Source organism: Amblyomma americanum, unplaced genomic scaffold (assembly GCF_052857255.1).
Source record: "Amblyomma americanum isolate KBUSLIRL-KWMA unplaced genomic scaffold, ASM5285725v1 scaffold_164, whole genome shotgun sequence".
Lineage (NCBI taxonomy): Eukaryota > Metazoa > Arthropoda > Arachnida > Ixodida > Ixodidae > Amblyomma > Amblyomma americanum.
In genome coordinates this window covers 34,123-45,087 of record NW_027526636.1, presented here as the reverse complement: position 1 = coordinate 45,087, position 10,965 = coordinate 34,123, and positions in this window count along the sequence as shown.

The following is a 10,965-nucleotide window of genomic DNA, read 5'->3' as shown; positions in this document are numbered from 1 at the left end:
GCAGACACACGATGCGTTAATTCTGGCTCCATTCCAACCTTACACGTGGAGCTGTCGAGACACGTCTCCGCGTCGAGTCCGTCGCCGCGCTCAGCCGTGTGGCGTAACTAGAGCACTTCCCAACAGCCAGCGCACCTGTAAACTCGGCCGTGTCACGTGGTCTCGCAAGGTCACATCTCTCCAGCGACCAATAAGCCCTCAGCCATGTCACCTGTCAGAGAAAATAGAGGAATTCAGTACCTCACTGAAGAGCAGCCATTCGGCTTTAACTCATGGCGACGACCTTAGTTTTCAAGCAATGAACGATAATCTCACATATATCATTACAGAGGGCGCAGTACAAGCAGGCGGTAGGACGGTTAGACAGCATATCAGGAAGCTCTCTCAGGAGACCAAAGGTCTGATTGAGAAACGCAAAAGCATGAAAGCCTCTAGCCCCACAGAGAGTACAGAACTGGCAGAGCTTTCAAGGCTTATTTATTAAGCCCAAGGCAACCAACATAGGGTAGCTTCAAAATTGGATGGAACTCCTAAGTTCCGCCTTAAGAGGATGACGAAATAGCCTTAATGGGTTAAAGAACAAATATGAAGAACTGCCCATTCTCTACTTAACATATATAGTTCACTCAGAGTCCCCATATCAATAGTGACGCAGCGGTACAGCGGTTAAGCGATGCACCACCTTCCTTCGATGGCTAGTCCTGCCACCGATGGGGTTTGTGCGACCCGAGTTGCTCTTTACGACCAGCCTCTCGCGACCAATAATTAACTCAACTGCCAGCTGCCACAATGGTCAGTTTCCTCACAACCCGGTGGGCAGGTAGCGGTGACGCCACAAGGTCGCATGACCTAGGTGGCCCGCCTGGATTGCTTCCCGGGGATTTTCGCTCACAACACGGACGACGATTACGAAATTTCTGCCTTATCGCTGTCCATTAAAATTCCAATAAGGAAGCGCGTCAGGGAGACAGGCACGATCCCGCAAAAGTTATTCACCACATGTGTACACAAAGTATTCAAAGGCCTTGATTAGGGACAGGTCGCGGTAAAGGTAATGGAGAATACCCTTGTAATCTGACATTCGCTAATGACCCTGTCTTGCTAAGTCACTCAGAGTGTGCCGCCAAGCATGATCAATGAGTAGAACGGTCAATCTAAAAGTTAATATGTAGAAAACCAATGTATTCTTCAAAATTTCCGGAGAGGCACAACGGATTACTATAGACACCGAGGCGCTGGATGTTGTAAGGGAACACGTCTACTTAGGGCAGGTACTGACCGCAGATGCGGATCACGAGAGTGCAATAACTAGAAGAATAAGGTGGAGCGCATTTGGCAGGTTCGCTGAAATTATGAATGTCATTCTATCATTATCCCTAAAGACAAAAATAAATAACACCTGCAATTTACCGGTGCTCACCTGTGGGGCAGAAACCGGCAAATTAATAAAAAGTGTGGAACTTAAATTAAGGACAATGCCGTGAGCTATGCAAAGGAAAATTATAGATGTGACATTAAAAAGACAGGAAGAGGGCAGAGTGGGCCAGGGAACGAACGCGGGTTATAATGATGCCCTAGTAGCAAACGAGAACAAGATTTGTTTATGGTTTGGTTTATGGGGGTTTAACGTCCCAAAGCGACAAAGCTATCAGAGACGCTGTAGTCAAGGTCTCCGGAAATTTCGGTAACCTGAGTTCTTTAATGCGCACTGACATCGCACAGTACACGGACCTCTTGAATTTCGCCTCCATCGAAATAAGACCGCCGCAGCCGGGATCGAACCCGCGTCTTTCGGGTCAGCGGCCGAGCACCATAACCACTGAACCAACGCGGCGGCTTCAAGAACAAGAAATGGGCTTGGGCAGGGCATATAATGCGAAGGCAAAATAACTGATGGTCCTTATAAGGGTAACGGAAAGGACACTACAAGAAAAGACAAGCGTAGCAGAGGGCGGCAGAATGATGGGTCGGCGGATGACATTAAGAAGTCTTCGGGGATAAGGTAGCCGCAGCCGGCACAGGACAGTGTAACTGGAGAAATATGGAAGAGGCCTTTGTCCAGCGGTGGGCGTAGTCGGGTTTATTATGATCATCTCACTTGTCCCCTGCCACCACACCTGCTAACTCGGTCCCCGTTATGTGGTCTCATGACGTCACACACCCCTCGACCGGTCAGCGCTCGGCCATGTCATGTGAACCTGTGACGTCGTCACTGCTTTGACCAATTAGCAAATTGTATGACTAAGACGTCCAGTTTTCCCGTGATGACACTTCCAATTAAAATTATTGACCTGATTACACCCACTATCAGACAAAAGCCGCTCAAATCAGGCCCTGGAGCAGGCGTAGTTACCACCGTACACTGCGATATATTAATGCAATTGTTCACCTGTATACCTGTACTATTCGTTAGCGTTACCGTACAATTCTATATTAAGAATCCGTATGCCTAGTGTAAGGGGGCTTCTATAGTATTGTGGGATGCACCGCGTTGACCACTGTCTTCTGCATATCGACGGTTGTGCAGTACAAGAGTGTTGCTAACATCCGCGTAGATGCGAAGATTGCATCCTCAAACCTGACATGGAGGAAGCTAGCTCTCTAGTCTAAAAGCGCCATCGTAGAGAATTCTTCATTTTGCCAACACAGGACGTTAGGAACTGCGGATCTTGTTGCCGTTGTGACCCTAGGTGGGTTTCCAGGTTCATACCGAGACGGGTTCTTTCCATCCACGGACAATACGCCCTCTGCCATGGCTGATTAGTTACACCGAACAGTTGTTCCAGAAAGTGTTTGGGTACACTTCATAATGTAATGCTGCTCTTGCACAGCCGCATCTATTTAGTTTATATTGAAAAGCAAATGGTTGCTGAAGACGAGGAGTCAGGTGTTTCCCGGTAGTAATCGCTAGGTGTATTGGTGCTTGGAGTACCGAGATAGAAATTTTAATACTTGTTTTGCGCTGCGGTATTATGGTATAAGCGAAACATCAGTTTATAATTTATTCGTCTTTGACTTTCCGACCGACTTCATTCCTTCGTTTCCATGGACTATTCGTGTGTTCTGAAAAATTTCGAAGGTGTGCGTTTGGGCGGAATCAGTACCAAGAGGTAGAACAGGACGTGCCGGACACGAGGCGCGCAATTTTTTTCTGTTCAGCTGATCCCTCGCCCAACCCTGCTCTCTCATGAAGAGAATGTGCACAATTCTATGCCAGCTGAGGGGGAGCTGTGGTCGGCTTTTGCCTATTGCAATTAGTCTCGGTTTTATTGGTTTTATTTCAGCACTCTAGGATAAGGCGGCGTTTATCCCCATACAGAAATTAGGTGGGAGTCTTGGTGCGGGCGGCGAGTTCACGAAGAGCCTTTTTTGTGAGCCTCGTGCATCAGATGTATACGTGTTGCATGATGAGCTTTGGTGAGTTCAGTGTGCGTGGCGGTGGGACCGATGCGGTAGACACCGCATAGCGGGTTCGCTGTCCTTAAGCGGCGGTTTGCTGTCTCTATGGCCGCTAATAAGCGTCTTTGGACTAGACGTCGGATGCAGTGCAGTCCTCTGCGGCGTTCAGCGCGGCCCTTCGACTCGTCTGTCTCACGTTCGGCTAGTGCTTTTTTCTTGTCCCGCTCCGCAGGGTGCACGTACCGGTCATGCTAGTAAGGTTGGTGTGTACCACGGTGCACATTACGATCGGGCACTTACTTTTCAGCATGCGAGCTTGGGTTTTGGTGCCAGTTCAACTTAATGCCGAGCCGGGAAAGTCGGATTTGCAGTATTGCGGATGGGCCACTCGACATTAGAGGCAAAGGACAACTGCGCCCAATCTTGGTTCTGAGTAAAAATCGGTTCCACATGTTTACTTCGTTGTGCAACAAAACGCGAATTTATAGCTGACAAATAACTTTTTAAAATTTTCGCCTAATTTTAGTGAAACTGCTGAAGTCTATACAGGATACGACTCGGGAATGACAGGTGCAATAATTGACGGTGTAACCTAGCTTCACCGATCTGCACTGAAAAAGCTGTCTTGACGGCACAGTACTTCACTCACGAATACTAGTAACGACGATACTTTATTTTATTTATATTTTTATTTTTCTACTCTGAAAGCTCCGTTTTTCACTGCAAATACATTCTTCGTCTTTTCAACGCCGCATAGGATAGACAGTTGCCGACTTCAGTTCGCAATCGGTGTGCCGTTAAAGCAACGCAGCTGACAGCCCTACGGTGTGGAAAGTCGAGGAAATTTCAAGGACAGCTCTTAGAGGGGGCGGTATTATTTTCGCAATGCATTTCACGAACTCTTCACGGCAAGAAAAAAATATGAAATCGGAACTGATGTCATTCGCTTTTGAAAGTTTTCTCTCTAGGGAGACGTGAAGGGGGTTCTTTTTCAATAGTCCTTAACGTAAAGATGTTTTAACGCGACATCGTTAAAGAGCTCGTGTCGCAAAAAAGCCGGTGTCGTCGCCGTCTTTGGCCCTGAGCGATAAATGGCACATCTATGTGGATACCTGAACCGCGCCGTAAGGAAAGGGATTTTCCTTCCCTTACTGCGCGTTACGGGTGTCCAGCGAGGATTGTGAACAGTCGTCATTTCCTTTCCTTAAAACCAATTTTCATTTCAATTTCCTTCCCTTACGGCCCGGTTCGGGTGTCCACCGAGATATGTGAGACAGGCGTCCTTTCCTTTCCGTAAAAAAAAAATATTTTCATTTTCCTTGCCTTACGGCGCGGTTCCCGTGTTCAGCAAGATACGTTTCCTTTCCTTTGATTGTCCGGACAAGGGGTCGCACCGAAGGACGATGGCGTTCCGTGGATTCCCTGGCAATGCTGCAACACGCTGTCGCGACCTGCTCTTAAAGGCGAAGGTTAAGCGTCCTCCAAATTTTTTCGTTCATTTTCGAGACTTGAAAAGTGTTTGTACAAATGCAATGATTAGTAGTCTTGCACCTTTTGGCCATTGCACGTGGCCATGCGCTACAATGGCAGGGCGAGCAGAAGACGAGGAGGAGGCAGCCGCGCTCGCGTGCCACGCGCAGTAGCGCCCCTAGCTCGCCCCGCGGACCGACGGTTGTGCCGGTCCAGGCCGGTTCCCAAGCGCCCCTTGCCCCGATAGACGAAGGCACAGTCGGTGGATTCGCTTCCCGTACCTCGCGAAGCTGAGTCCAGCCCCTGGTTTGCCTTCGACTGCGGCCGCCGGAAACATCGCCCCGGGAGGAGCCCCAAGTTGGCCACGGAGTCTGACCTAAACTGATCATGGAGAGCGACGAATCCGGACATTTTAGGAAAGCTCCAAAGCGAAAGTCGAGCCCCAAGGAAAGCGATCCCGACGAGTCCAAGCTGACAGGAACCCAGAAGCAGGTAAACCCCGGCCAGCCGAAGCCCCGACGAACCAGGAAGAAGGCAACTGTGGCCGCGGCTGCGGTCGACTTGTCGCCTGGGAAACCTAGCATAAGCCGCCGCAGCGCTCAACCACCTTCGCCGAAGGAGCCAGTGGCACTCAAGGATGGCGTACCGAAAGCCACTGCTCCCACGTCAGGCAAGACAGCATTGCAGAAGAAGAAGCACTCTGTAAAAAATGCGGCTGATCTGCCTGGAAGCGAGGCCACTAGTCCCTCGACGGATGAAGTGAAGATGAAGATCCTCCACCGGAGGGGCCGTACTCCCGGCACGCCGACGGAGGTATCAGACAACACCGACAGGGGTGCACGTACGCGTAGTACCAGCCGGCGGCCAGGCAGCATCCTCCACCGGAGGGGCCGTACTCCTGGCACGTCAACGAAAGTATCAGACAACACAGACGGGGGTGCACGTACGCGTAGTACCAGCCGGCGGCCAGGCAGCAAATCTCGCAGTGCCGGAGGTGAGAAGCGCCACCGAAGCAGGCATCACCAGTCGCGAGGCAGCAGTGGCGGACGACGTCGCCGTTCTCGGGCCGGATCCTCTGTCCGCAGCGCCTCAGGCAAGCAAGTGCCCAAGAAGCGCCGCCATGCCCGCTCAAAGTCATCAAAGCGCAGCGCCGGTCGGAAGCACAGTGGATGACGTCACCACCGTTCTGCGAGCGATTCGTCAGCCAGCGGAGCTGCGAAGATAAGCCGAAAGAAAATCCGACCTTCGAAGTCTACCGCAAGCACCAGGAGGAAGCATGGGCCCACCAAGAATTATGAGGAGGATGCCAGAGTGACTCTAGATACGGGGAGTGGGAACCGATTCGGACAAGCACAGGTTCTTTCGAGAACCGGGAAGGGACCCGTGGATTCCTTCGTGTTAAAAAATCCCTTTGAAATCTCCTGAAATTAAAATCTTGGCTGGGTAGGCTGTTCACGAAAAACGGGAACCAGCATCTCAGTGTATCGTGCAAGAAAAGCAATGACGTGGAACTGCGGAAAACAATCGCCGCGAGAAAATCTTAAGCTACGTGGGAGCTCGGCTGATGCTGGTGAAACAAAACTAAAATTTGATAATGCTAATAAAGTAGATTCACTTGATGTGGAACTAGTTTCCTTTTCTTCATATTTATCTGCTTGGATTGTTGGCTTCGGAGTTTTGGGAATTCCAATGACGAAATAGGTGCGAAAACACCGATCTCGTTCGCATTTGTTTGCAGTCTCGAATTTGCCATTGGCAGATCCAAGGGGAAAGAAAGATCGGTTGGGCAATCTGGCCCTTCTAAAGCTGCTGTCTGTGGACAGGTGTGTGGACGTCTGTACTACCTGGCACCTATACTTGACTCAGCCGGCTCGTGGCGGATTGAGTCTAGTAGCCTAGACACGTAGCCTAGTAGTAGAGTCTAGTAGCTCATGTGTGCTTTGTGTCAATAGAGATTTTATATTTGTTGACGTGAAGGCAGCTTTCGCCTGTTTCTGCACAGTATAAGTTGTCTTTTCTAACCAACACCTGCGCATTCTCCAATTTCCTGGAGGAAGTCGCATGAATGCATTGTGTACTCAGAAATACATTTAGAAGCCCAAAAACACTCTTGTTGAGGGCATGTGCATGCGAGAGAGAGAGAGGAAAATATTTTTGTACGTTTTTTTATTTTATACACGTCAGCAGAGGTTATTGAACTAATGGTGGAAAACAGCCCAAAATGAACGAGACACACAAGAAAAACAAAGGCACCATACACACTGATTGTTAGGAGAAGAAAAAAGAGCCCACTGCACAAAGATTAACTGTGGCAAAGCAGTAGTTTGGGCTAGTTGGTGCAGTCTCATATGGCAGAAAACACCGCAAGAGACAAAAGAAAAAGGAAGACCGCAGGCGCTCTTACAAAAAAAAATATAAAAACTCTTAATGCAATAGAGTTGAAGGTCCATTTGGTGGAAAACCTGGCAATGGCGTCGTCGTGACTGAAAAATCCTAATCAGTCAAGATGGTAGTTAAGTAGAAGAGCGGTTTCCTGAAAAAACGGGGGGTGGTCAAGCGGTATCGAATCATTGTGTCCTGGGTGGGGAGATGGGAAAGCTACTTCCACACTACTGAGGAACACTTGTTCAGCGCTATATCTAAAGGCCTTGCACGAGCACCTCACACCATACATTAAGCGAATCACAATAAAAGAACACTGAGTTAATTTCACTTTAGTTTTTTGCATACTCAATTAAGTGCACACTTCATGCAATTAACTTAGTGTACACTTAGTTAAGTGTGCATTTAGTTAAGTGCACCACTCGTCTCTGCCGTCACAGGAGACAGGTATCTGTGCTGCGATAACACGTTGCAAAGCCATGTCAGTTGAGAATTTGGCTCCCATCTTAACTCCAAAAAAGATTAGAGTGATGCTGAGACCTGATCACGTCAGCATTCTGCGCCCATTGATGCAGGCGCGAAGGTGCTCAGCCTTCCCCGCAAGCACTAAATTGCACCCCTGCAAGAAACCTTTCTTAATAAAAGTTATTTCTGGGCAAGTTAGTACATCCTGATTATAGAAAAAATAAGATTACTTGTGTCTAGTGTCTTGTTATGTGGTTGCATGTGTTAATAGCGCTGCTACTTTTTCTAGCAACAGGAACCTTTCTCCCAGCTTTGAGTGAAAGTGCGGGGGAAGCCCTCTAGTGGGAGATACGCTTTCCTGCGGGGGAAGCGTTCTTTTGAAGTTTCTTGTTTGCATCGAGAGTGCGACGGAAACGTTCCACGAGGACTGCTGCCCTAAGTCCGTGGTTCACGGTCTCTGCGAAGTTTTTCTTAACCGAAGTACATACGGAAAAGTTTGTCTAAGTTAATTTTGTCTATGTTGATCCAATAGGAAAACCAATCAAAAGCATTTGCATTTGTCATATCCGAGAATTTGTTGCGCCCATCAACATGAGGCCGGCAAGATGAAGGAAAAATGATTGCTTTTAATGGCTGGAATGCTAGAACGTCTAAAGGCTTGGAGCCGAGAAACACGTGACACCGGCACGAGGAGCAAGCTCAATTCGACCACACTTCGACGTCATTATCTTCGACGACTGGTGCTGTTCCTGCTGCACAAGGCCGCTGCTGCTGCTACAAATTCCTCTTAATGAAGTTCGTGTAATAGAAGTCTACTATAATTTGCTAAAAATATCAACAGAACTCCTAAATTTCCTCACCCCTCAAAAAAGAAGTGAGAAAATAGAAATCAAAAAGGGTTCATCCAGAGAAACAGTGCAAAAGAGTGGACAAAAGGAAGACGGACAACACGAATGCATTTGTCCTATCTTTGTAGTTGCTTCTCAAGATGAATTCACGCCTAACTAGTCCAACTGTCTATGCTTGTTTAAAAGAGGTGTGAGGCACAGAAACACAACCTCTTATTACTGCACGTACACAAGATGTATTAGAGCATTCAATTGGGAAGAAATCTGTACACAGTAATGGGGAATACCTCTGAAATTTCGAAGTGAATGGCAATACTGTTCTGCTAAACAACTCAGGAGATAAACAGCAGCCAATGACCGAGGGCTTGGACAAGGAAACCACAATTCTAAGTTAAAATATTAAATCAGTTGACCCTCAGGTAATATCAGTTGACCCTCAGGTAATTCGGATCCGAAGGGAACTGAAAATCTGTCTGAATTAAGAGGAGTTCAGGGGAGCCTTTTGAATGCCCCTGATGTTGACAGTACCAAAGAGTCAATTAAAATAAACTGTAAGTTTGAAATAAGTGTGTGTGATTAACAAGGAAATGAAAGCAATATTGAACAGTCGGGCAAAGCAGCCACAGTTGACAACAGATGATAACACTACTGTAAGTAGTTACAGAGTACACAGAGGCACTCCGACCAAGTAAATACACATTCTGATCATGAGAGAGAATTTAGCAGAAGAATGAGAATGACCTGGAGTGGATTTGGCTCTTGCAGTATGCATATGCAGCTACGTAGCACACATAGGCGTATGGAGTTTTTGGCTGTTATTTTTTAAATATCTGGTGGACTTTTTTCAATGGTTATTTCAGAACGTTTTTTTTTTTTGCTGACTTATCATATTCCTGCGCGGACAAGAGTAACTTGGAGGAATTTATCCTGGCGTTTTTTGTCAGCACACGCAGTCCATTTATCAGCAATTAACACAAAATGGTCATACCTAAAGGCACGATTTTCGAAGAAAGTGATAACGCCATTAAAAAATGCAACGAACGAAAAATAATGGAGCCATCATACAAAAGCACAAGTGGTCGTTTACTTCTAAGAACTCAGTTTGAATGTTATTGCTTGGTTGCGGAGAGACATCGCATGACCTCCATGTTGACGGCGTCAAGAACATGTCACTGAAACGTTGCAATAGCCAGAACATGACATTTTTTACGAACCATACACATGGCATTGTATCACTGTTCTTACATACGGCGTAGAAACCCACTTAACCAATTCAGAGCCCTTAGCAAATGATGACAATGAAGAAACAGCACTTTGCTAGAAGGTGGCGAGGATGTTAAGCCTCCCAGTCTTCAGCAAGCAGTGCCACGGGTGTCAAGGGTACCCGCCTTTTTTGGCTAAAACCAAATTTCAAAAATTGAATTCAGTGTACATTTTACCAGTTCTTTTTTTTTTTCAGTTTAAACCAAAAAGCCCAACCCCTAAGTAAGCGGTAAGGTTTAATGCACTAAAGCGGTACATGGGCTAGGAGGGATGCCACAGTGGAGGGCATCAGAATAATTTAGACCACCTGGGGTCCTATAGCGTGTGCTGACATTACACAGCACATGGGCGCGTTTGCATTTCGCCTCCACCAAAATGCAGTCGCCACAGCCAGGCTTCCATCCCACTACCTTAGAATCACCAGCTGAACATCAGTCGCTAAGCTACCGTGGTAGGTCTTGCTCTCGAATTATGAACGGCTGCTTATCAATATCCACGAACAGTAAAGTATATAATCAATGAATGCTGCCACTATTCACATATGGTGTCCAAATTCAGAGGCTCACATAGCCACTAGACATAAGTTTAATTAAGAACAGTAAACCACGACAAGGGAAATGATAGGTACAGCATTGAGAGACAAAGGCAGAAAAGCATGGATTAAAGAACAAGAACACATTGAGGATATTCTCGCTGAAATTAAGAAGCCAAACTGTACAAATGCTCACAAAAGTTCTTGGAATGGTGAAATCACGAACAGCCCCAATTACCTCACAGCCTAGAGGTGCAGCCAGACATTGCCGGGTACACTGTACCGGTCAAGCAGAGAAGTGCAAGGTGTTCCTTGCAATTCATTGCTGCATGCTTATACTGCCTAGGGATTACGCTTTGTTGTAATTTTTGCATTCTGAAAACTTTTGTGGGCACCTTCGAAATGTATAATGTGCAGAACAGATAACTGGTGGTCTGTTATGCCACAAAGTGAATGCCAAGGAAACATTACTACAGACAGCAGAGAATTACAAAGAATGCTAAACATGGGAAATCTGCTGGAACAAGATGGCCATGGTGGACGTAAAACAGGAACAGTTGGGCACTATTAGGAGAGGTCTGTCTTGCAGTGAACTATACTGCATCA